The 27,150-nt window shown below is 40.9% G+C and overlaps 1 long non-coding RNA gene across 1 annotated transcript in view; it reads right to left on the bottom strand.

Annotated features, from left to right (window-relative positions):
• Positions 1-8,522: 8,522 nt before the first annotated feature.
• Positions 8,523-27,150, bottom strand: part of LOC123391475 — a 91,992-nt gene continuing 73,364 nt past the window's right edge. The window contains exon 4 of the long non-coding RNA XR_006606194.1: positions 8,523-9,122. This is a non-coding gene — a long non-coding RNA (uncharacterized LOC123391475). The remainder of the gene's footprint in view (positions 9,123-27,150) is intronic.

The following is a 27,150-nucleotide window of genomic DNA, read 5'->3' as shown; positions in this document are numbered from 1 at the left end:
ATAGACAAGGAAACTGAAACACCTTCAGACTCACCCAAGCATCCTTAGTTCCCACATGTGCGTTGTAGAAACTGCAGGTGGGGAGCAGAGAGCTGGAGGGAGGGATGTGGAAGGCTGGAAAGGCACATGGAGAGAAAGATGCACCTGCTGGCCTGGGCTTGCTGACCGGGAAGGGAGTGTGACTCTCACCTGCCCAACACGTAGAACTCACTGAAGGGTTTTCCACAGGAGACAGACGTCATCATGTTGATCTTTTCAGAAGATGGTCTTGGCTGCTGCTTGGAGACACAACAAGAATGTGCACAGACAATGAGTGAGAGAGAAGTCAGGGCCCCAGGGGAATGGGGGAGGGGGAGGAAGAGCCCCTCCGTGGGTGGCACGGCCTTTTGTAAATCTCGGATCCCAAATCCTGTGCATTTCCATCAGAGTCACATTCTGCTGGCCATGTCCACTACAAGCCCCTGTGTCATCGGGGTTGGCTCACATGAGGGCTTATCAGACATCACTGTCACTTGGCACGGACCTCTCGTGAACCTCTGCAGAGTCAGAGTCCAGCTGGAGCCAGAGCCCCATCCAGGGATGCTAGGGCTGAAGGTCCAGTGGAGTTAAGGGGTAGGCACCACAATAGCCTAAATCCCTGAAAATTTCTCCTCGGACGTGCTAATTATTTAAAGAAGAAGGAGGAGGAGGAGGAGAAGGGGGAGGAGGAGAGGGAGGGGAAGGGGAGGAGGCGAGGAGAAGAAGAAGGAAGAAGGGAGGGGAAGCAGGAAGAGGAGGGAGGAGAGGAAGACAATGTCGGTGGGGAGGGAAAGTCCCTCAGCCTTTTCCACAGCTTTTTCTCCACTCTCCTTCACCCGGTTGCCTTCTCTCTTTTCTCTTTCCTTCTTTCACCTTTCGTCCTTCCCTTTCTCAAGAGCATAAAACAAGTTTCCTGGTTTTCATGTGTGAAGCCATCTCTGCAATGCCCAGAGGAGCCCCTTGCATACCTAAGACAGAGGCTCAGGACCCTGCAGCCTCCCCTACCAGGCCCAGTCACGAGCTCTCCACTCAGGGCCTCAGGGAAGTTCCTTCCTCTCTCTCCTCCTCAACACTATTCTTAGATCCTTACTCTTCAGGTACCAAATTCATTATCACCTCCTCCAAGAAGCCCACCGGGCTGGGGCTGGCCTAGACCTGTCTCTAATATTCCATCCCTGCAGCTAAGTTTCCTTCATTATACTCATCATTATTTGAAATTACTTAGTTCTGCATTTCTCGCCATTCTGCTTTGGGGGGGCCACTAGTTCTCAATCTTGGCTGCACATAAGTATCACTTGGGGTGCTCTGGGGAGCACAGGTTCCTGGATACACCTCCCCCACCTCCATCTTCAAGATGCAGTTGGTCTGGGATACAACCAGGCATCAAGGGCTTTCAAACCTCAGGAGATTCCAATGCACAGCCAAACCATCGGCATCAGCTGGACTTTCCTGGGGAGTTTCTTTTTGATACTGGCTCTTATATTGTTTCCATTTCCCCTGAGTTACTTTTTTTGTCTGTGTCTTAGTTCCTCTTTCTCTTTGGAGGTTTTCTTGGAGCACACGGTGATTCTGTCTTGTCTGTTCATATTTAAAAGGGAAGCCCCTGCAGGGCCAAGGCCCTTCTCTGGGGTGTCAGGGCTTTCTTAACAGCTGTGTTTCTCGGCTTCAGCATGATTGCTAGGGCTCCAGAAGTTCACTGGGGGGGATGAGGATGCCAGTGTGCCCAGACTTTTCTTTGGGGGATAAATGGCCTCTCCCACTTCTTGGAGTCCAACAATAGAAGGGGTGTAGGAGTTTGCCTCTGTATTCCCTCCACTGCTTTAACTGGTGGCTGGAGTCCAGAGAGGCTCTTGCAGAATAGACCTCTCTTTTCCAGGGAAGGGTCATTGATGACCTGGCCATATGCATGGGATGGAATCTGGGAAGGGGATCTCTGCTCCTCATACACACTCACAGGTCCCTTGTGTTCAGCCACACCTTTCTCTGCACCTTGCATCTGTAATTCCGGAGTACTTCAGAGTCTCGTTGAAAAAATTTAGTTTATTCTTTTTTGGAAGACTTCTACTCCTTGACTTTCTTTGTTACACTAATTCTTCCAGCAACTTAAACATCTGGACACTGGTTGTCATTTCTCATCCCATGTCATCGCCTATCCTGATCTTCTTTTCTGTGGGTTTATCAGTATTTTATTTCTTTCACTTTAGGACAGTTTGGGGAAGCAGAGAAGGTAGATGCCTATATACCTTCCACTGAAAGAAAGCCTCAAGGCTTTGCTCCTTCTCTGGTTCAAGATTGGCTGAGCTCTCTCTGTTGATCTCAGAAGTAAATCTCAAAAGCAGAGTAGGCGGGTGCCTGGGTGGCTCAGTGGGTTAAAGCCTCTGCCTTCGGCTCAGGTCATGATCCCAGGGTCCTGGGATCGAGTCCCGCATCGGGCTCTCTGTTCCGTGGGGAGCCTGCTTCCTCGTCTCTCTCTGCCTGCCTCTCTGCCAACTTGTGTTCTCTGTCTGTCAAATAAATAAATAAAATCTTTAAAAAAAAAAAAGCAGAGTAGGAATGATTTTTATATTCACTTTATAAGATGTGGAACTTGCAGGTCAGGGAAGTTAGTAACATGCCACAGGTCACACAGCTCCCAAAACTTGGCTTTCCGTTAGTCCACACTACTTTCAATAGGCTGCCTTCTGCAGCTCCTATGACCCCAGAATTATCAGCCTATTTTTGCAAAACAAACCAACTACAAAATTCAGTTCCCTGATATGCCAATAGTTATCTCCTCTGTCAAGTGAAGATACTAATCACAGTCCCACTATCCTTGCAGAAGGTTGGGAGGGCCCCAAATGAAAGTGGTTTGGGTAGGCTCTTGTGAAAAATAAACCAATATAGGTCGTGATGGCCAAGGATGTATTTTGTTGTAATCCTGACAATTGCTGTTGGGCGTTTTTTGGCCATACTTGTGAGCGTCTGACAGCAGCCAGTCACTTGAAAGTACTTCAGCTTTTGTTGGGAAAATTAAGGAGAGTCATCAAAGTTGAAGGAGGAGAATCTGAGCTCTGAGTTCAGACAGACATAGGTTCAGACCCCAGTTTTGTCTCTTCCTGGTTATATGATCTTAAGAAAATCACATAAGCCTTCCCAAGCCTGTATTTACCTCTCTCCAAACTGGGAGAGTGGTCCCCAACTCTTGAAAATGCTGGGGACGATTATGGAGAATCACACATTGCAAGCATCTGGCAAAGAGCCTGGCAGATGACCTTCTCTTGCCCCCAGGCTGCCCTTCCCTGATTCTTTCAGGCCTCCTAACACCCCCTCAGGCAGACCTTACATGTTGGAGATGAGAATAAAACCTTACCAAATTGCATGGAGCACTGGGTGTGGCCCATAAACAATGAATCTTGGAACACTGAAAAAATAAGAGAAATTTTAGAACAAAACAAAACAAAATGCTTACCATTAAAAGAGTCATAAGGCTCAGGGAAGAGGACATCTGCATTTTTTAAAAAACTGTATTTTTCATTAATGTTTTTAATAAAACCAAAGCCCCAAGGAAAAATGAAAGAAATTGGCTTTATTTAACCCAATAGAGGGAGGCTTCAGTGGGCCTCGTAGCTGCCTTAAAGTGTGGGAAGGCATATCAGATCAAAGCTGATTGTCAGCAATAATGTGCATCAGGAATCCAGGGACTCAATTACAGCCACAAAACTCACAGACAAAAGGGAAAGCAAAGAGGACTGGCCACAAGGAGAGCCCTGAGGTCAAGAGCTGGGAAGCCAGAGCGGGTTACGGCTGTCCTTCCCCCCCACTCCTGCTCTGTTCTTGCCACTCACATGCTGACCGGGTCTCCAGGCCAGGATCCCTGGGCTTGTCACTCTTGCAACACGTTGTGACCTCTGGTGCCTCTATGCCTTGGCACACAGCCTTGTCTGGTTACAGTGCCCGCCCCCTCATACACTGTCTGGCTCCTGCACCCCCTTCCTCCTCTTGCAAGGGTCACTTCCTCTAGGATTCCTCCAGCACCTCGCCCTCACTTCTCCCTCACCCCCTAGCACTCCCCTCACCTCTGTTCCAGGACCCACTACCATGAATCCTACGGCTCGCTTACATATATCTCCCTCACTTGATTTTGAGCTCGCACCATGCTAGCTAATTAATTTCCTTGTATGTGACAGGGACTCGAAACTGTGTGTTGAGAGAATGGGTTAAAGAATGAGTGACTTCAAGCATGACCATAGATCTCAACAAAGTTGTCTTTCTTTGAAATGATCCCTCCTCGACTCTTACCTCTGACTTCCCAGATTGCAGGGGTGGGGGGGGAGGCGAGTAGGAGCCTTGGTTTAATTATCCAGGTAGGTTTGAAGTCCCCTGCAGAATTTCTCATGACTCCATATGGACACTCCCCATCTGCCATGCAGCCCCCAAATGATCCACAAAGTTCCCGCATTAGCAATGCTGACCCTCCTCCTAGAAAGCATATTCCACTCCTCTCTGCCTGAATCACATTGTATCCTTCAGGACCCGGCTTTGGCCAACAAAACCTGGACAGACACAGCAGTGAGCAAGCAACAAGGCCAGACAGTACACGATCTCATGCGTTTCCTCTGACCCTTCTGGCAGTTTCAAATTCCCGCCTGGGAAGCATATATTCTGCTACCCATTCCGCTTGGCCTGAGAATGAGATACATAAAGCAAGCTATCTTCCCTAAGTACCCACTGTTTGTTCCAGGGAGGATTAGTGACCCAGGAGAAGACCTGGTCACAACTACAGCCTGAAGCCTAGAGCCCAGAGCTTAGGGTCCAGCCAGCACAGCACAGCACAGCCAAGTGATGACTGAGTGACTTCTGGAACATGGTTGGCTCCTCTCACTATGGCCCTTCTTGCAGTCCACCTACGATTCCCTCTTGGAAATGGACCTCAGGTGTCTAAGTCCCTGGACCCCAGTGCCCTAACTTCTCTGTGTGTCTGCTCCTTATCTATAAAATGGGGGTACCTAACAACATTGTGGAGAGGATAATATGATTTGCTATATATAAAACATTTAGAATGTGCTTTTTATGTTGTAAAATATTGAAGAGTAGTGACTATTGTTACAGTAGTGTTAGTATTAGGAGTATTTGATGGATGGCATACTAGCTGCAAAATTACCCCAAAACTTAGTGGCCAAAAATAATATATTTATTTATTTGACAGTGTCTGTAAGTCAAGAATCTGGGCATGGCTTAGCTGGAGGATTCTGACGCTAGGTCTCTCATAAGACTACAATGGAAAGCTTAGCTCCGGCTGCATTCACCGCAAAGCTCCTCAGGGAGGACGTGCTTCCCAACCCACTCCTGTGGCTATTGGCAGGTTACGTCCTCACCTGCTATCTGTTTAAGACATCAGTTACCTGTCACATAGCTTCTCCAACATGTATCTTACTTCACCCAGAGGGAGACAAAGGGAGGAAGCAAAAACCCATGACAGAAGCTGCTGCTTCCTTGCAACCCAATTTCAGAAGTGATATCCCATCCTTTTGCTGTATTCTACTTATTAAAAGTAAGTCATTAGGTCCAGCCCACAGTCACCATGAGGCAGAAATGATTGGAACCACCTATCACAAATGATACTGTACTGACCATCACTCCTATAATAAATAATGATAACAGTGAAGGGGGAAAGGGCTACATTTGGTATCAGAGAGAATTGGATTCAAATCTCACCTCTACAACCCATCTAACATGGAATGATAGGACAAGTCACTTACCCTCTAAAGGCTCTGTTCTTAATTTGCAAACAGAGCATGATGCTGCATTTTGTATAGAAACTATGTGACATAGTGAAATAATGGATATGAAATGCACATGTGGTATTTGGCACAAAGACAGAAGAAAAATAAATGATGGCATCATTATTGCATTGTGTGGGGTTTTAGCTCCAGCTAAATGTAATTGCATTTTCTTGGCATATTTTTTTCCTAAAGAATTGGCTTATCTAAGATACTAGCCAATCTGTTAGACCATAAAATAAATGCTTCATCTGCTCCCAGTTCCTTTGACCTTAGAACCAGAGATAAAATGCCAATGGATGAGGTCATGAGTGCTATAGAAAACCTTTAGTGGATGCTGTCCCAGGTCCTGAGTTCAAAAGCTTCCTGGAATGCTCCAGGCCTACATAAACTCCCATCTCCTCCCAGGAAAAAGGGCTCTGTTAGCCCAAGGTAGCATCACGGCCTCCAGCAAGGAGACCAGGAGAGCAAGGAGGTCTGTCCCCACCCCCAGAATACCAGCTATTTTACTCTTAACATTTAGAGGGATGCAATTACTGCGCCTTTGATATTTGTGAAGGCATTTCTCATACCCAGATAGCCTGAGGCCATTGCAAATTTTGAAGGATAGAGTCAATTTACTAGATCAGACATTAGGAGGGGATTTATACGCAACTCCAGATAAAAACCAAATATGGATTTATAAGGGGAAAAAATGAAATGTTTTTCCTCTTGCCTAAGAAAAAGTTGAAGTTGTGTAGATTTCTCATAACTTGGGGGAATTCATTGGGTCCCAAGACCTTGGGATTTGGTGTTAACGTGGAACCAGCTTTGGGGATTTTTATTAGTTTCCACCACTTCCAGATCCTTCCTTTGGAGAGACAACATGTTTCTGAAGACAGAGCACATCAATCAAAAGACAAAGGGATGAGTTGCATCCCAGCTGTTCACTGGCTATGCCAACTGGGCCTCTAGGATTTGGTTTCCTCATCTGGAAAAGAGAGTGATGATAATTTTTGCATCACAGAACCTGATTATGTTAATGTGAAAAATGCCTACAAAATATTTCGCTATATTGTCAATGGTAAAAAAATCAATTCAGTTGTTTGTTAGCCAGAATTTTGAATTCTATCTTTAATATTCATTGCAGTTCTTCTGGAAAGAATGGGGTTCCTATTATTATCCTTTTACAAAAAGGAAAACTGAGGCTCAGATGGGCAATTAACCTGCCCTTTGTCACTGCTAAATTTTGTGGTTGTTATTATTGCTGTTACTGGATTCAATCATTATATTTCTGAGAATTACCTGTAAAACACAAATGTTGCCATTGCAATTACCTTGTGTTTTATTTAACCCTTACCTTTCCAGCTCAAATTAGTTTTTCTCAATTTTTATTGATAACTGAACCAAAAGAATCATGTAAAATCCTCTGCATTTACTATGAAACTACTATTTAATATATTATTTATTATATCATGAAAAGTCTTTTACATACAGTATCAGGTAATAAATTCCTTTAAGAATGTTGTGGCAGAAAAACAATCTGAGGGGTTTGAAGTGGCGGGGGGGTGGGAGGTTGGGGTACCAGGTGGTGGGTATTACAGAGGGCACGAATTGCATGGGGCACTGGGTGTGGTGAAAAAATAATGAATACTTTTTTTTTTAAATAAATTAATTAATTAAAAAAAAGAATGTTGTGGCAGGAAATAAGTTTGTACTTCTTTAATAATGGCATCTTTTCTTCTAACAGATAATAAGAGCATTTCAATCCATGAGATTTTACCTTTTGTCTCTATCACCAAGAAGTATCTAATCCAAATTTAATCTCAAGTCACTCAAAAATGTTATTCATTCATTCATTCATTTGTTTTTTTCACTCATTAACTAATTTTTTTCATTTTTTATTAATTTTTAAAAATTTCTTTTCAGTGTTCCAGAGTTCATGCACCACACCCACTGCTCCATGCAATACATGCCCTCCACAATACCCACTACCAGGTTCCCCTAACCCCCAACCCCTTCCCCTCTAAATGCCTCAGTTAGTTTCTCAGAGTCCACAGTCTATCATGGTTCATCTTCCCCTCCAATTTCCCCCAACTCACTTCTCCCATCCTTCTCCCAATTTCTTCAGTTTTATTCCTTATGCTCCATAAGAAACTGAAACCATATGATAATTGACTTTCTCACTTGACTTATTTCACTCACATAATCTCCTTCAGTCCCATCTATACTGATACAAAAGTTGGGTATTCATCCTTTCTGATGGAGGCATAATAATCCGGAGTATATCTGGACCATATCTTCTGTTGAAGGGCATCTTGATTCTTTCCAGAGTTCGGTGACTGGCTGTTGCTGCTATGAACATTGGCCCTTCTTTTCACTACATCTGTATCTTTAGGGTAAATATCCAATAGTGCAATTGCAGGGTCATAGTGAAGCTCTATATTTAATTTCTTAAGAAATCTCCACACTGTTTTCCAAAGTGGCTGCACCAGCTTGCATTCCCACCAACAGTGTAAGAGGGTTCCTCTTTCTCCACATCCTCTCCAGCACATGTTGTTTCCTGCCTTGTTAATTTTGGCCATTCTAACTGGTGTAAGGTGATATCTCAATGTGGTTTTGATTTGAATCTCCCTGGTGGCTAGTGATGAGTTTTCTCATGAGTCTGTTAGCCATTTGTATGTCTTCTTTGGAGAAGTGTCTGTTCATATCTTCCACCCATTTTTGGACGTGTTATCTGTTTTGTGTGTGTTGAATTTGAGGAGTTCTTTATAGATCTTGAATATCAGCCCTTTGTCTGTACTTTCATTTGAGAATATCTTCTCCCAAATTTTTAATTTGGTTGATTAATTAATCTCCATTGCAAGCATTGTTTGTTCTAAGGCCTAGAAAGAATACAATGGAAGAAAAAAACATATATAGATTCTTTCTCTCTTGAGCCTTTATTTTGTGAAGATTACACATAAATAATAAACAAATATGGTGTATAAATACTGATGAATGTTGTACAGGAAATAAATGCAGAAAAGATAAATGAAAGTATCAGAATAGAGGAGGAGAGGTGATATGTTGCAGTTTCTACAGGGTGTCAGGAAAGATGTCATAATGAAGGTGACAGCTAGCTTAGATCATACAAAACTTCTCCCTGAAGACAAGAAAAAGCCAGATAAATGCCTTTAAAATATTCTGTTTGAAGGAATTGGGGAACTACTTAACTTCAAGGATCAAGAACTCAAGGAGAAGAGAAATCGTGAGACCTATATTCTGTCTTCTCCTGAGGTATTCACCAATTAGTAAATAGCAACCAGAGGCTAAGAAGCCTGGAAGAAACTGCTGAGAAGTTAAGATTTCAGCCATCTTGTAGAGCTGTGGAGACAAAAAAAAATCTCAATTTAGATCACAGAGGGAAACACATAGTAAATACCACATGGGACCACTGATGTTCAACACCCCCCAAAACTAAGGGCAACCTGGAAATTCATCAGTTCCACAAAGACTGAAGTCAAAGCTTCAATTCAGCTCAATTCCAGGCTCATTCATTTTTATCCTCCCAAACCCTAAATTTTTGTCAGGAGATAATTTCATCCCAGAGTCTCAAGTTAGTTCTAGATTTTTGCATGAATAAAGGCTGCTATTCAATGAAATTTACTAGAAAAAAGCAGGCACTAGAAACAGAACTGAAAGAGACCCAAAGTAAATTTTTAAATAACTGCTTAATATGTACAAGAAAATTAATGACTAGATATGAAATTTGATCAGAGAATTGAAAAAAAATTAAAATTTTATTTATTTTATTTGTGAGAGGATGAGAGAGAGAGAGAGAGAGAGAGCACAAGCTGGATGAGAGGCAGAGGGAGAAGCAGACTCCCTACTGAGCAGGAAGCCTGTCATGGGACTTGATCCTGGGATCCTCCGATCATGACCTGAGTCAAAGGCACGTGCTTACCCAACTGAGCCACCCAAGCACCCCAGAAGTTATTTTTTTTTAAAGAATCAATAGAAACTCTAAAACAGAAAATACAGTATATAAACTTACGTGTTAATGGATTGGTTTAACAGAAAACAAGGCAAAATAAAAAAATAATGAACTACAAGTTAGGTTTAGAAAATATTCAGAGTAAATCATTTTTGAGGCCAGAAGGTGGAAAGCATGGAAGTAAGGATAGAATACATATGACACTGCAATTGCACTACTGGGTATTTACTCCAAAGATACAGATGTAGTGAAAAGAAGGACCATCTGTACCCCAATGTTTATAGCAGCAATGGCCAGTCACCAAACTGTGGAAAGAACCAAGATGCCCTTCAACAGAAGATATGGTCCAGATATACTATGGAGTATTAATCCTCCATCAGAAAGGATGGAAACCCACCTTTTGTATCAACATGGATGGGTCTGGAGGATATTATGCTGAGTGAAATAAGTCAAGGAGAGAGAGTTAATTATCATATGGTTTTGCTTATTTGTGGAGCATAAGGAATAACACAGAGGACATGGGGAGATAGAGAGGAGAAGGGAGTTGGGGGAAATTGGAGGGTGAGATGAACCATGAGAGATTGTGAACTCTGAGGAACTAACTGAGGGTTTTGGAGAGGAGGGGTGTGAGAGGTTGGATGAGCCTGATAGTGGGTATTGTGGAGAGCATGTATTGCATGGAGCACTGGGTGTGGTGCCTACACAATGAACTCTGGAACACTGAAAAGAAATTTAAATAAATAAATAAACAAACAAATAAAAAGACACATTTGACATATGACAAAAAGATTTAACAGTAGTTAGAGTCTCAGAAAGAGAGGACAGAGAAAATTAGCTAAAGACAGCTTTTGCAGATGTTCACCAACTAATGAGCTAATAAAACATATCTAGCCACAGATTCCTGAGCAAAGCCTTGAGATGGCTTCCTCCTTGAGGAAGGAGCCATGAAGATATCAAGGGGAAGAATTCTCTGGGCACAGGAAGCAAATGCAAACATCCTAAGGCATGGATTTCAGTCTGGCTGGAAATGACTGAACAGGAGGGCAAGTAGTAAATTAGGTCAAGGAGGTGAGAGAGCAAGAAGGGCCATACAGAATCCTCTCACATCTTTGGCTTTTATTTAATACAATGTGGTAGACCATTTCTTAAAAGAAGATGACAAACATGATCTGACTGATCTCTGAAAATGTGCAATTAAGACAGAAAAAAACAAGTTTCTCGTTCCCAGCATCAGTTGTCTAATGCTGCTTAACAATTAGCTCATATGCAATGGCTTAAATCAACACACTTTCATTATCCCATAGTTCTGTGAGTCATGATTCCAGGGACTTTCAAGGTTGACAAGGCATGGGCCTTGAGATCTTATCTGGAGGCTCAAGGAAAGAAGTTGCTTCCAAATTCATTCAGATTACTGGCTGACTCAGTTTCTTGTGGCTGTCAGACTGAAGTCCTCATTTTCTTGCATACTAACTCTCAGCTCCTCAAGACTGCAAGCATTGCTCTGGGTGTGGAGCCTTCCATCTTCAAAGCCAGCAATGACATGTCAAATTCTCACCATGCTTCAAATCTCTGAATGTCACCAGCTGAAGAAAACTTTCTGTTTTTAAAGGGGCTAACTGATTAAGTAAGACCCATCCAGTTAATATCCATATCTTAAGGTTAGCTGGTTTGGGACATTAATTCCATCTGCAAAGTCCCTTCACAATACTAGATTAACATTTGATTGAATAACTGGGAACCTGATATTTTGGGAAGACATCTTTAGAATTCTGCCCACATTTTTATTTTGCAAATGAGAAAATGAGACATTGAAAGGTTGTGACTTACCCAATATCACATTACTAGTTATAATTGCCATTGCTTTTTTTTCTTGCTGACTACAGTGGTAATAGACTAGATAGGGAATGAATACAAGAGAAAAAAACAGAGTTCTAGTGTTATAGTCAGGGCCAAAGATGATTGCAGTATCGATGAGGGTGGTAATAGTGGAGATTGTGAGAAGTGATTAGTTATGGATATATGCTGAAGATATAGTCAAGATGTGCTGATGGACTGGCTGGGGGATCTGAAAGGAGGTGTCAAGATGACTTTACAGGTTTTGGTCTGAGCAAATAGAAGGACTTTTACTGAGAATGCATTTACTAAGTTTGGGAAGTCTGGAGGATGAACAGGTTTGTTGGGGGAAGATCTGGTTTTAGACATGTTAAATTAAGATGTCTCTTAGGCATTCAAATGAGATGTCTAGTAGTATATAAATTTGGAGTTCAGGGGAGGTTGTCAGTGGATAGATGATATTTAAAACTCTGAGACTAGATGAGATCAGAAAAAGAATATAAGTATAGTTAAAGAAGAAAGGAGGTCCAGAAACTGAGCTCTGGATACTCAATGTGTAGGGGAAAAAGAAGGAACTCAAAAAGATGATCAAGAAGGAACAGCCATTGATGCAGAAGGAAATACAAAAGAGCGTGGTGTCCTAGAAGCCAAGTTAAAGTATTTTACTGAGGAAGTAGTGAGAGATCATCTGTATAAAATGATGCTGATAAATAAAATAAGATGAGGACTAGGAAATAACCCTTGTTATTTAACAACACAGAGTTCACTGATGACCTTGAAAAGAACAATTGTAGTATAAATAATGGTACAAACCTTACTGGAGTAGACTCATTAAAGAACAAAGGGAGATAGTGAGTATAGACATCCCTTTCTAATTGCTTTTCTATAAAGACAATCAGAAAACTTGGGCCTAGGATCTAAAAAACTAGGAAGAGCATCACTTCAATCCTAACAACAAGAAAAAGTGGGATAAACTGCAAATTATTACTTTCCTTGAACCTATCAGACAGCTGAAGACACATGGCTAAACAAGTAACCTGAAATCTGGGGAAAAAAAAAAATACCTTGAAACCTGGTTTACTTGTAGAAGATCACAGGAGGAAGATATTCTGGGTGCCATACAAGCTGCGTAAAAGTCTAACAAATTGCTAGTGACTCAATGTGAGCTAGTTTGAAAGTATAAAACACTGGGAATGACAAATAAAAGAGTAGTTTTCAATCACTCTCAAGGTTTTCTCCATAGACCTCCTCTGGGTATTCATGGAAGACTGGAGGAATGGCAAGAGACAAGAGAAAGCCCCTCTCCATCATGCCTTGTGGGAGGAAGGGGCAACTGCCTTAAAGGTAAGACATAATACTCCACCTAAGTTCTGATCTTCCATGAACCAAAGCCTTAAGATGCTGGGGAGAAAACAAACCTAGGGCCACAGGACACAGATGAAGACACTTTACTGTATGGTGAAGATTAAGGAATGAACTTTCTACCATGGGAAAGGGGCAGAAAACAGCCCTGAGTCCAGCATCCTATACCAATAAAATTGGAGTGAAATAAGTCAAGCAGAGAGAGTCAATTATCATATGGTTTCACTTATTTGTGGAGCATAACAAATAACATGGAGGACAAGGGGAGATGGAGAGGAGAAGGGAGTGGAGGGAAACTGGAAGGGGAGGAGAACCATGAGAGACTATGGACTCTGAAAAACAATCTGAGGGTTTTGAAGGGGTGGGGTGTGGGGAGTGGGAGGTGGGGGAACCAGGTGGTGGGTATTAGAGAGGGCATGGATTGCATGGAGCATTGGGTGTGATGTAAAAACAATGAATACTGTTATGTTGAAAAAATCAATTAATTTTAAAAAATAATAAAATAAAATTGGAGATCCAACCACTGAGGAAAAAGCAGAAAGCTGACAAAAAAAAATAATCACTGAAGACACAGGCAGAGTCCGGTTGCTTGGGGGTGGCAGAGCAGGTGGGTGAGAAAGCCTGACCAAGAAAGCCAAGTCCACAGGGCCTGTCTAAAACAGAGACTGGACTAAATAATAGGCTCACAATCCCCCAACAGCCTAACCAACTCTGAGTAACAAATGAGAGCATCCTAGCACTGTGGAAAATGCAAGTACATGAAAGGAGACTTCCTCCACCACATTAGCATGCAGGGAAAGCCAACATCTGATGATACAACAGGAACATTGTAAAAAACTCTCCATGATCCCAGCTGCCATCCTAAGTACAAACTAACATCAGAGGAATTTGAAACCAGTGGTGCCCTGACAGTAACCATAGCAATAACTCCTAACTATATTGACTCAATCCCATATATCCAAGGTTTAGAAGAAAAAGCATTACCATTTGTAAGCATAAATACTATTTACATTTGTCTCCTGCTGTTCTACACTAAATGTTTGGGTGTTCAACCAAAACTTAACACACACACACACACACAGAGCACATAAACAAACCCTACTCTCATGAAACATATTAATTAATAAACAATATTAATTAATAAACTAGACTCAAAGGTGACCCAGATATAACCACCAGGATATTTAAAATTGCTTGACTAATATGACAAAGGTTCTAGCAGAAAAATTGGGCCATACACATGATGGATGATAAGTTTCAGCAGAGAGAATAAAGGTATAATAAAAGGTTCAATTGAAATGATAGAAATAATAAGAAAACATAGTAAGAAATAAGAAGAATATTTTTGAAAGGCTTGTTAATGCACTTTATATAGGTAAAATATAAAATCAGACCCAACTTGAAGTTAGGACACCAGAAATTACCCAAACAGAAACACAGAAGAAAAAGTACAATAAAAATAAAGGCATATCAACTCATCCAAAATCTTTAGGACAATACCAAATGGTCTACAGTTTGTGTAATGAAGTTCCTCATGTAGAAGAATGAGAGAAAAGAATAACTAAAATGGGGGCACCTGGGTGGCTCAGTGGGTTAAGCCTCTGCCTTTGGCTCAGGTCATGGTCTCAGCATCCTGGGATCGAGCCCCACATTAGGCTTTCTGCTCAGCAGGGAGCCTTCTTCCTCCTTTCTCTCTGCCTGCCTCTCTGCCGACTCATGATCTCTCTCTGTGTGTGTCAAATGAATAAATAAAATCTTAAAAAAAAAAAAAGAAGAAGAAGAAGAAGAATTAAAATGTTGGGAGAGATAATCACCAAGAATTTTCCCAAAGTGATGAATGACATCAAACCACAGATCTAAGAAACTCCAAAAGATAATTAAAAAAAAAAAAATGCTTATCAGGGGTGCCTGTGTGGCTCAGTGGGTTAAAGCCTCTGCCTTCAGCTCGGGTCATGATCCCAGGGTCCTGGGATCGAGCCCCTCATCAGGCTCTCTGCTCAGCAGGGAGGCTGCTTCCTCCTCTTTCTCTGCCTGCCTCTCTGCCTGCTTGTGATCTCTGTCAAATAAATAAATAAAATTTTTTTTAAAAAAACCATGCTTATCATATTCAAGCTGCTAAAAACCAAAGATAAAGAAAAAAGAGACAAATTATAAAGAGGCTCAAAGATGAATTACAGCCAACTTCACATCAAAAACTATGAAATCCAGAAGACAATGGAGTGACCCTTTTAAAATACTCAATGAAACAAAGGAACTTGTTAACCCAGAATTCTATACCTAGTAAAAATATTTTTCAACAGTGAAGGTGAAATAAAGACTTCTTAATAAGAAGGGGAGCTAAAAGAATCCATTTCCAGGAGATTTGTGCTACAAGAAATGTAGGAAATTCATCAGACAAAAATAATTATAATAGACCTAAATTTGGATATATAGGAAATGAAAAGCTTAGAGATTGTTATAATAAAGGTAAATGAAAGTATATTTTGCCAATTTTAATAGCTCTAAAAGAGACAGTCTACAGCAAAATTAGCTATGTGTTGTGTGTTTATAGCACATGTAAAAGTAAAACATGCAACAAAATCATAAAATATGACAAAGGAAGAAATTATAAATACACATTGTTTTAAGATTTTGATACAATATGTGAAGCAATATAATATTGTTTGAAAGTATTTTGGGTGTGGTTCATAAACAATGAATTCTGGAACACTGAAAAGAAATTTTAAAAATAAATAAAAATATAAATAAATAAATAAATAAATAAATAAACGAATCCATAACTTGGGGGAAAAAAAAGAAAGAAAGTATTCTTTGATAAGTTAACAATGTGTATTTTAAACACCAGGGTGGACGCTTTTTTTAATTTCTAAGGGTTTAAATAAGTTGTAATGGTTTAAATAATAAGGCAATAGTAGAAGTAAAATGGAAATACAAAAGATTCTCAGTTCATGCAAAAGGAAACAGAAAAGGAAGACAAAGAATAGATGGAACTAACAGAAAACAACTAGAGATTTATATTCAACCATATCAATGATTACATTAAATATAAATGGTCTAAACACTTAAAAAAGAGATATTGTCAGATCAATTCTAAAAACAAAGCTCAACTATATTCTATCTACAAAAAAAAACTTTTTAAAATTATTGTTAAAAGGATAAAAAATATATGTTATACAAATACAAAATAAAGCTATAGTGGCTATATAATACCAGATGAATATATGAATAGTATCAGACAACTTCAAAACAGGGAAAAATATTAGGGATAAAGAGGTATATTATATAATATGAAATTGGTGAATCCTAAGTGTGTGTGCACTGAACAACAGGGTCAGTTTCTTTTTTGAAATCAGAAAGAAGGAAGAGAGTAGTTGGAAGAGAATATAGGTTTAAAAGAGGATTTTTTTTTAAGGTAGCAAAAATTAAAGCTTATTTCATGCTAATATGAGTGATCCAAACAAAAGGATATGGCTTAGGAAAGAAGAGGAATTTGTGAAATATGTAAGGGGGTATGCTTTCTAGGAGACAGATATGGAGGTTAGTCTTACCTTGGACTGGTCCAGAATCAGTAACAGGAAAAAAAAAAAGTGAAGTAATTCCTTTTGGATTAGCATGTAGTTTCTCTTGTAAAATATTCAAGAGTCCCAAATCTATATTCACTTTTAAAAATTGTGTATGCAATTTATATAAACTAAAAAATTAAAAATTAAAAAAAGAAATCAGCTCACCTATTTCTCTCATTCCCCAAACCCAGCTTTTAAAACTACCAGTCTGTTCTCTGTATCTATGAACTTGGTTTTGGTTTTGCCAGGCACACTGAATAAGCACAGACCCTGCCCAGTAGGTAAGGAATTATAATAGCAAAGAACTGCCCTGAAAGTGGCAAAAGTTGATGGAGTATAATCTTGCTGGTAGTGTTTTGTCAGATGGAAAGTTAGGGGGAAGAGGGAATACAGACTTGCCTACCTTATTCTGAATATCATATAATAATTGTTAATTACAGAACCTTACACAGAAATTTGACATTTAATGGCATGAAATAGCAGCTAAGAGTACTTCCAATCTGACTTCTAAGTTTCCATGATGATATAAGAGCTCAGGGATCAGACTGAACAGAGAGCCTTAGTGTCTCTATAATGAGTGTGGCTTTCAGGTCATCGGATGGGATGAAAAATCTCTTCCCTCACACCTTCCCATGGTTGACCACTATTTCTCACTTATGTGTCAACTCAAATGCTAACTCCTTGGAGAGGCTTTCCTGAAATATTCAGTCTAAAATATTCCCCATCCCCACCTCAGTCATTTTTTCCTTCCTAAAATGTATCATTATGTAAAATGATACTTTTGTGTCTGATTTTTGCTTAATGTCTGTTTACCTCACCTACCATAAAGAAAACTCCATGGACACAGGACATTTGTCTGTCTTTCTTAACTCTGGGAGTGAATGAATGGATGAACAAATGAATTAAAAGGGCATAGGCTTTGAAGTAAGACAGACCTGGATTCAAACCTAACTGGGTGGGTGACTGTTAACTTCAATTTCCTGATCAATAAAATGTAAACAATAATTATTGCAAGATGGAATTGCAAAGATGGAAACAAATATAATCAGGATGTGTAAAGTGCCTGACACTCTCAATAAATAACAGCTCCAACTTCAATTATGAAGAGATATTCAATTGGCCAAGGAAAGGAAATTAAAAAGGGGCTTCAACTGCACCCTCCCTGCAAAGATCAGGATTCCAGTGGTTCCTGGGGAGCACAGGTGTTTGATATGGCTGTTTTGATACAGCCCAGCTGTCTTACCAGTTACTGGCCCCTTTCCCATATTTGAATGACTGGGGCTCCATCTGTGGGCTTTCCCGAACTGTGCCATGTCTTGGAGGCGGAATAAGAAGGACTTGCCATTTTAGGATATCCACAGTGAGCTTCTTGGCCAAACTTCACCCACCTCTGAGAATCAGCATGCACATACTGTGTGACCATCCTCCTTCCTCTCCTCTCCCTCATTGGCTTCCCCCTCCTGCCAGCTGGCCTTCCTGCCCCCGACCAGCTGGCATCTCCAGCCAAACAAGATGATACCACCTCAATTCTTCAGACTATTTTCTAAAGGGATCAAAGCAGGAAGGGAAGAAAGAGGAATACTGCAGCCTTCTTCAATGTCTTGCTCATTGTTATATAACTTGCCCAATTTTAAAGAGCTATGAATATGGGAAGTCAGAATCAAACTCAGGAGCAACTTGTCCTAGGAGCTCTAGTCTTTGGCTACACCATGCTTCTATCATGATGGAAAAACATATACATGCTTGACATCCAGCATAGGTGTAATGTTTAATGGCAATAAATGATGGATGGATGGATGGATGGATGGATGGAAATAAGGAAGAGAGAGAAAAATGAAGAGTGGGGAGCATTAGAGATACCTGAACAGAACATCTGAAAAGAATATTGAATCCTCATCACAGAATCAGGATGTTTTCTCAGGATTGACATGTGATCGATGGGTCCAAACTAGCTATGCCTTAAACAACTGTTTCAATAGAAGCGGTAGGGAGAGCTCTTCATAACTGATAGGCAGCCAGTTATATACTCAGAAATCTATTTCTCTCCCATCAGTCCTAATCCCTGCATTGAGCAAGTTTCCCTGATTCCCCATAGCTAATATCTCTTTGCCTCACTTTCTTCTGTCCCCTTCAGTCCCAAGAACTCAAGCCCTCACTTACAACAGGTATTCCGGAAATATGGAGTTCATCTCAGAGGCATTTTTCTCTTGCCATAGCTTTTTAGTTCCCTGTAAGGGTTCAAAGTTCAAAGTGAGACATGACAGAGATGTTTTCCCAGGGATCCATGTGTCCCTTAAATACTTTATTTCCTTTTTTCACCTTTTTTTAACTTAAGGAAGAATTTAAAGGGGCAGTTTGTCACTGGACCAGTTCTTGTTGGCTTGTTAACAATAACACAGAGAGAAGCTGCAGTGAATATGGAATCTCCATCTCAGAGGTGAGTTTTAGCTACACCAAAGTCCCTGTGCCACTGGGTGTATGGGTCTGTTCCAGGATAGAGGCCAACAGACTCTTTTCCAGATGTGGGAGATGCAAGCTCACTCTAGACTCCATAGGAATTACCTAGTAGAAGAACTGAAACCCCAAAACTCAACACAAGAGACCATTATGGTCCTTCCCCTTCCTGCTCTACTAGGTTCATCTCTTACTATTTCTTTCTTGTCCTTTACACTCTAACACAACTGGACTTATAAGCAATATACACACTCCATACTCTGTGCTCTCTGCCAGTCCCCAACGTTGGCTCACTCATCCTTCTCTGCCTAAACATCTTCACACCTTCCTTCCTTTGCCAATGCCTATTTGACTGCCAAGGTTCTGCTTGTATGTTGCCTCCTCCATGAAGCTTTCTCTTCCTCCATCCCTCAGTTCAGGCTAGACTTTATGTGTCTTTCCATCTGAGTTTAGTTATAACAAACAGAACCACTCCAGGTATTTTAAGCAGAAATTTTATTGTGTTTAAAGAATCACTGAAAGCTTTAGAGAAACAAGTTCCAGACACAAACCCACCACTCAATGGCCACCACTCTGAAAGGAAGAAAGTGGAAGGAAATCATGGGCCTCAATGCTGGCTGGTCAGTGAGTTTCCACTAGGAGTGTTCCCTGTGTTTGACATGCTGGGGATCAATCAAGAAGGAGATGTCCTCTACCAATCCACCCCTGGCCAATACCTACTAGAAACATTTGCCTTTAGAAAATCTTCTTGATTGCCTAAAACTCTTATAGACCTTAAAGAAGAATCCAATAATGGTAATATTTATAGAAACCTCACAAAGAAAGGAAGATATTTTAAAACAAAAGATTATTACTGGGAATTCCTGCCTAGACATTCACTTACCTACCCTATTCTTTTTTTTTTTAATTTTTTATTTTTTATAAACATATATTTTTATCCCCTGGGGTACAGGTCTGTGAATCATCAGGTTTACACACTTCACAGCACTCACCAAAGCACATACCCTCCCCAATGTCCATAACCCCACCCCCCTTCTCCCAACCTCCCTCCCCCCAGAAACCCTCAGTTTGTTTTGTGAGATTAAGAGTCACTTATGGTTTGTCTCCCTCCCAATCCCATCTTGTTTCATTGATTCTTCTCCTACCCACTTACGCCCCCATGTTGCATCACCACTTCCTCATATCAGGGAGATCATATGATAGTTGTCTTTCTCTGCTTGACTTATTTCGCTAAGCATGATACGCTCTAGTTCCATCCACGTTGTCGCAAATGATGATTTCATTTCTTTTGATGGCTGCATAGTATTCCATTGTGTATATATACCACATCTTCTTTACCCATTCATCTGTTGATGGACATCTAGGTTCTTTCCATAGTTTGGCTATTGTGGACATTGCTGCTATAAGCATTCGGGTGCACGTGCCCCTTCGGATCACTATGCTTGTATCTTTAGGGTAAATACCCAGTAGTGCAATTGCTGGGTCATAGGGCAGTTACCTACCTTATTCTTACAGTAATTTAAAACCAAGAAGCAAAACAGAGGTATGAGGAACACATGTCATCAAAGACCTGCTTATGCCTGACTTAACCTCTATGTTATCCAGAACATCAAATCCAATGTCACCTAAAGAAGTTTGTACCATTGAATCTAATAAATTATCCTTCAAAAATGCTAAGCAACACAGGTCCTTCCTTGGTCATCACTATATGCTTAGAATTTTAGGATGGTACGTGTTACATTGTAACTCATCAATACATACTTGCTAGATGAATAAATGAAAGGATGAAAGCTGTATTTCTATCATTTCCTTTCATTTGCCTTCAAGCACAAAGTAAAATAAGTGCAGTCTGTCTTACGTTGTCTGTTTGAGAAAACCTGGAATCTCCTTAGCTAAAATGTCAAGGCCTGGGGTCCCCAGAAGCAGAGTCTGGGACACGGTCTCTTGAATTTAGAAAACGAGAGCTGCCATTCCAAGAAGAATGGATGAGAGGTCAGGGGGTGCAGCATGCAGAACTGTATTCTCCAAAACACATGTCCAGGCCCTAAACCCCTGTCTGTGCCCGTGACCTTATTTAGAAACAGAGTCTTCATGGATGCCATCAAGTGAAGTTTCTTGAAATGAGATTATCTGGGGTTTGGTGTGGACCCTAAATCTGATGACTAGGGTCTGATACACGAAAGAAAGGGGAAATTTGAGAAACATGGGATGAACATCAGGTGAGGAGCAAGGTTGACCGTCAAGTGGCTAGGAATGCCAGGAACCACCAGTAGCAGGAAAAGAAAAAGAAACATCTGCTCTAGGCACCTTCAGAGGGACTTCAGCTCTAGTGACACCTTGGTTTAAGACTTGTGGCCATCTGCCTGTGAGGAAATACAATTCTGTGGTATTAAGCCTCCCAGTTTGGGCACAGCACAGTTTCCTACAGCAACCCCAGGATACTGACCCAAGGAAGGAACTCAGCAGGAGGAAAAGCTGGTACAAGTTGTGTTACTGAACTGATTGCAGCTAAGGGTAACTTGTGTGTGACCACTAGTGGCTCCTCTCATCTTCATCTTGAGCAGGTGACAATGGTCATTCCAGAGAAGTCCCAGGAGAGGAAGCAAGAGACAGAAGCCCACAGCTGGGGGAAAGGTCCATCCAGTTCCAGTTCCAGCAGCTGGAAATAAATATGGTGGGAGCTTACGCAGAGCAGGGGCTAGGACGAAGAGGGGAGGCTGAGATCTGCCCCATGCAAGAGTTTCACCCTCCAGCTTCTTGGCTCCATGCCTGCACCATCCCAGGAGGGAGCCCAGGCCATGCGTGGCTGGGGGGCACTTGAAATAGGGCAGTTGTGCAACAGAAGAACATTTTTTATTTTGATTAATTTAAATACAAATTTAAAAACCAATACTCCATTCAGGTATCAGACAACATTTAAGAATGTTTGAGACAAACCGGGCTGATGTAAATCCACTTTTTCTCCTGCAAATTTTATGAAATTTAAGTACAAATTTAAGTGCTCATAAAGTCCAGATAGGGATGTGCTAAGTGCTTAAAATACACACCTTTCCGAAACTTGGTATAAAAACAGACTGCAAAATATCTCATCTTTTTTTTATATTACATATTGAAATGATATTTTGGATTTAGTGGGTTAAATACCATGTGTTATTAAAATGAGTTTTGCCCATTTCTTTGTACCTTTTTTAATACGGCTGCAAGAAATGTTTCATTACATAGATGGCTTGCATTACACTTTTGTTGGGCAGCAGTGATCTCTACTACCAGATCCTGGAAAGCTCGAGCTTATCTTATGTACCTTTTCCTCTCCTCTGCCTGAGGGGGGTGGCAGGGGACTGGTATGGAGAAGGGATGTGCCAGGGAGGCTTCCTATGACTTCTGCAAGCACTGAGTCCCCAGGCAGCCCTCTTGCTCCCAGAATCCTCTGGCAGTATTCAATCTTCCCTGGAATAATGCAAGCACAGGGCTTTGCCAGCCAGCAGCTCACTACCTGGAAGGCACTGCTATTTATAGACGATGCCATCCATGGGAAGTAATAGTCCCTCAGAATTCTCAGAAGACTTTGCTTTTCGATTAGAGCCCAGCCTAGTTGGGAAAGTAAAGACCAATTTATGAGTATTTTTAGTCCATGCGATATACATTCAGGAGCACCAAAATTCCAATCCATTCTTCCCCAGGAGGCTGAGCAAAGCCTGCAAAGCCAAGAGTGGGCTTTTTCATGAGGGAACATAATTAGCTTCCCTGTAAACAGGATCCATGGAGTAAGTCAGCGCATGGGTCTGTCTGAGGTGGGGAGGGATAGTGCAGGTGAATCTCACCGAAGTCAACATAAGCAGCATTTCAAAGCAGTTTGGTGGGAGCTGCTTGGGGATTAGATTTCTAGTTCATTCTCTTGTTATCTCACTGGCCATTTCTGAACACGGCTTAGTGCCAATTGAGAAAAATTACAAAAATAAAACCTATCTTTGGGAACACTGCAAAAGTCAGAATTCTCCTGGTTCAGAGGCATTGAGTTGTGATCCTGAGTTCCCATGTGAAGATTCAAAAATAATAGTTTCTTCTCTCTTCCTTTTTGTCAGAATTATGTCTAGTGTATGTCAGTGAAAGAAAAAGCTTGGCAGGAAGTGACCTGTCCTGACTCTGACCAGTGATGGGTAACCCTTACCCATAAATGAGACTCACTAAAAGGGAGCTACAGACAATGGGAAGGGGTGGAACTGCAAGTCAGAGACCGTGGCACCAGTTAGCTGTCCTGGGCACAGAGGCCTGGGCTACCAACTCCAAAAAATGCAACATTTTTTAAAAAGATTTTGTTTATTAATTTGATAGACAGAGATCACAAGGAGGCAGAGAGGCAGGCAGAGAGAGAGGAGGAAGCAGGCTCCCCGCTGAGCAGAGAGCCCGATGCGGGGCTCGATCCCAGGACCCTGAGATCATGACCTGAGCCGAAGACAGAGGCTTTAACCCACTGGGCCACCCAATAGCCCCAAAATGCAACATTTTTTAAAAATTTTTTATTTAATTTTTTATTTTTTATAGAAATGCAACATTTTTAAGAACTGGAGAATTCCCCCAGCATCCATGAGACTACAGGGTGTGGGTATCTTCCTTATCTTGTCTTTCGGACTGCCTGAATCCCAGGCTCACAAGGGGGTGTACACATCCACTTACACCTTATTATTTACAATATTTATCATAGAAGTCATCATGATAACATCATTAAGTACCTGCCACTCTAGTTCAGGTTCTTAGATGAAGAAACTGAGGCTCAGGAAGGTTTGTTGACTTGTTTGAGTTACAGAGAGAGAGAGAGAGAGAGAGAGAGAGAGTAGCCATCATTACTAAGCACAGCTTATCTCACATTTAGGCTCAGAATGTTTTCCGGGTATGAAAGTCTTTCTTTAGCAAATACCTCCTAAATGTCTGCTACTAATAACTGTGTGCCTGCCATGTTAGCTCATTTATTCCTCAAGCAACTGCATGAAATAGGTAAATCTCGGGAGAGTTTATCAGACTTCTAGCTACCTATAGAGAATAGAGCCGAGGTCTTCTTCCTATCCTAATAGCCCACAACAATGATGATGCATGACATTTCTGAAAGGTTGCTATGAGTCAGCTTACTATATGTCAACTTCTAATTTCTTTACCTGAATTATCTCTTTTAATTGTCACAAAATCCTACAAGGAAAGTTTTACTATTTATCCCCATTTTATAGATTAAAAAAAAAAAACTGAGGCAGAAAGGAATGCCAGATGGCTTGCCCAAAGATATAAGGTTAAAAAGGAGTGACATTTTTCAGGTACTCTGTCTTCAGACCCTGGGCTCTTCACTCTCATGATTATAAAGGGGTAAAAAGTAACAATGAACCCAAATGAAAGTAGTATCTGCAGAAAATCCATTAGTAGTTGAGGGACTTCAGTCAAATTCTGGGAAACAACATAGAGAGTAGGAATTGATGTCACAAAGTAGAGGGAGCCTCAGCTGTGTGTGTTAGCAGAGTGATGTGTGCATGAAAAGTTTACATCTTATAACACAAAACTCTGGAGAGGTCTAGGACTTGGGAGTGCTAGGTGAGGTTGGTAGTGGGCTAGAACCAAGATTCACCAAGATAGGAGTCTGGAAGCATGGGAATTAGCTGAAAAACCAGATGCCAAGTAGTTTCCTCTCCTCCCCAGCCACCCACTCTGTGAGCAGTGTACTGTCAGCCTGATGTGGAACTTGCCTTCTTAACCTCATACCTCCACTCCAGGGATAACATTTGAGATTTTCCTTCTAACTGAAGATGTTGTGACCCACCCCCCCTCCAAAGATCCCTAGTTGGGAATCTGTGACTCTTTAAGCGTGATATCTGGCACTATAAAGAATAGAAAAAACATGAAAGACAAGAGATACAACGATGTGGTCTAATATTTTACTGAGAGTTTATTACTTCTTAAAACAACACAGTGAAGAAAAATCTCTAAAAGCTTATACAGAAGGCTTCTCATTTTAAGATGGCAGGGTAAATACATTTTTGCTACTTTTTCCTTCCCAAAATTTCCTCCAATAACAAAAACTAAAAATAAAACAAAATAAAAAGCAAACAATGCATTTCATCTTCAATAAAACTAAGAGACATCTGAACACACTATATGGGAAGACGGACCACAGAAGGGGGAAAACAAATGACTTAGCAGAGAGAACGTATCAGTCCTCAGTGCCTGCAAAGAAAGAAATCAACCCAATTTGCCCTTCAGCAATAGGGAAAGGCCTAGAAGCTGATACTGCTGGGTATTAAAAGTGGCAGAGGAGGGAAGGATGGAACAGGCAGCTAAATTCAGAAGAGTGCTTGAAAAGACAGGGTTTTTTTTAGTTGGAATAAATTTATTTCATCTGTCTGTAAACAAGGTGTTAAATAGTTGCGGCATTTTGTTTTGTTTTGTTTTGTTTTGTTGCAGTTTTTATTTTTTTTAATTTACTTTTTTAATTAATTTATTTATTTTCAGAAAAACAGTATTCATTATTTTTTCACCACACCCAGTGCTCCATGCAATCCATGCCCTCTATAATATCCACCACCTGGTACCCCAACCTCCCACACCCCCGCCACTTCAAACCCCTCAGATTGTTTTTCAGAGTCCGTAGTCTCTCATGATTCACCTCCCCTTCCAATTTACCCCAACTCCCTTCTCCTCTCTAACACCCCTTGTCCTCCATGCTCTTTGTTATGCTCCACAAATAAGTGAAACCTATGATAATTGACTCTCTCTGCTTGACTGATTTCACTCAGCATAAGTTGCGGCATTTTTAAAAATGCATATTAAATCAGATGAGTTAGATATCATCCCAGATATAACAAAAAGCAAGGAATCAGCAACAAGATCTGTTTTTAACCTGTACATGATCCACAAGGCCCTAACAATGAAGCGAATACTAGAATGCCTCCAAAGAAGTGCCTTTTGGAAGAGTTGTAGTTCAGTTAAAATCCATCTCACAGTGACAACCATTCATTTTAACAATACTACCGCACAGAACACATGTGGGAAAAAATCCATCGCAAGACAGCCAAGTCCACAGTCATGCAACTTCATACATAACCTCAAATGCAAATAAAAACCGATCCTGTGAGGAACAAGCTGGACACACTCCAGATGGTTATGATGGGATACCTAACGTCCATAAAGGCAGCCATTTACAGTTTGATGAAGAGTAGAACTGGTGTGCAAGGAAAAGACAGGAACAAAAATCTGAGCTACTGCAATGATGGAATATCCCTGGGGATTCAATCAGGATGGCTGCTGTAAGGACATGGGAGGGAGTGCCTTTTGCTCTTGTTCTGCAGTTGCCCTCCTCATATATCCTACAGGCAAGAGGTCTGTCTCCCCTCAGGGCAACAGCCGTGCTGAACACAAACTACTACTGCTTTCAGTAGCTTGTCAACAAAAGGGATATTACTTGGTTAAATAAACCAGACACTGGTTAAAGAAGACGGAAGCAAACCAAATACCTATGTGAAAATTTTAAATGGTTACAATTTAGACCCCTGGGTCCGCATCCCAACCCCTGCCCTACCCTCCAAGACACCCTAGGTTTATTCTCCTGGGAACTGAGTTGGGTAATTGACTCTATACCTTGTTGAAAACACGCTCAAAGAAAAAGCCTTTATATGTAATTGGGGTGGAGGGGGGAACCACAGTCCCTTGAGTTGAAGATCTTTCTACAGAAAAATAAACCTATACTGGGAAAAGACCTACAAACCTCTATTGAAAATGTCATCTGGACTTCTACTGCCCTACTGTGGAGCCCACCAGGACACTTGGGACTTCTATCCAGTTTGAAGAAACTTACTTGTTAATATGAACAGATGATTAAAAATTACTAAAAATTGGGGAAATCATCCTTCTTGAGGAAAAAGGGCTGAACAAAGAGCAAAGAATACAGAAGCAATAGAATTAATGTAAAGAGCATAAGAAACTTCAAAGAAAATGTAATTAATATCCTTTAGAGAAATAAAGGGAGATACTATAATCATAAAACAAGAAAAAAGCAATCATAAGAACCTTATAAGAACTTATTCAGAGAATAAGTGAGATTTCTTAGAAGTTAAAAATATAACTCAAAAAAATCTTAATTCAAAATAAGTGCTTGACAATAAAGTCAAGAAAATTTCTCAGAAAGTGGGATAAAAAGATAAGCAGTGAGCAGTAGAAGAGAAAGGAAAAG

This window comes from Mustela putorius, unplaced genomic scaffold (genome assembly GCF_011764305.1).
Source record: "Mustela putorius furo isolate JIRA1106 unplaced genomic scaffold, ASM1176430v1.1 tig00000228_pilon_pilon_pilon, whole genome shotgun sequence".
Classification (NCBI taxonomy): domain Eukaryota; kingdom Metazoa; phylum Chordata; class Mammalia; order Carnivora; family Mustelidae; genus Mustela; species Mustela putorius.
This window is presented reverse-complemented; position numbering and strand designations above follow the sequence as displayed.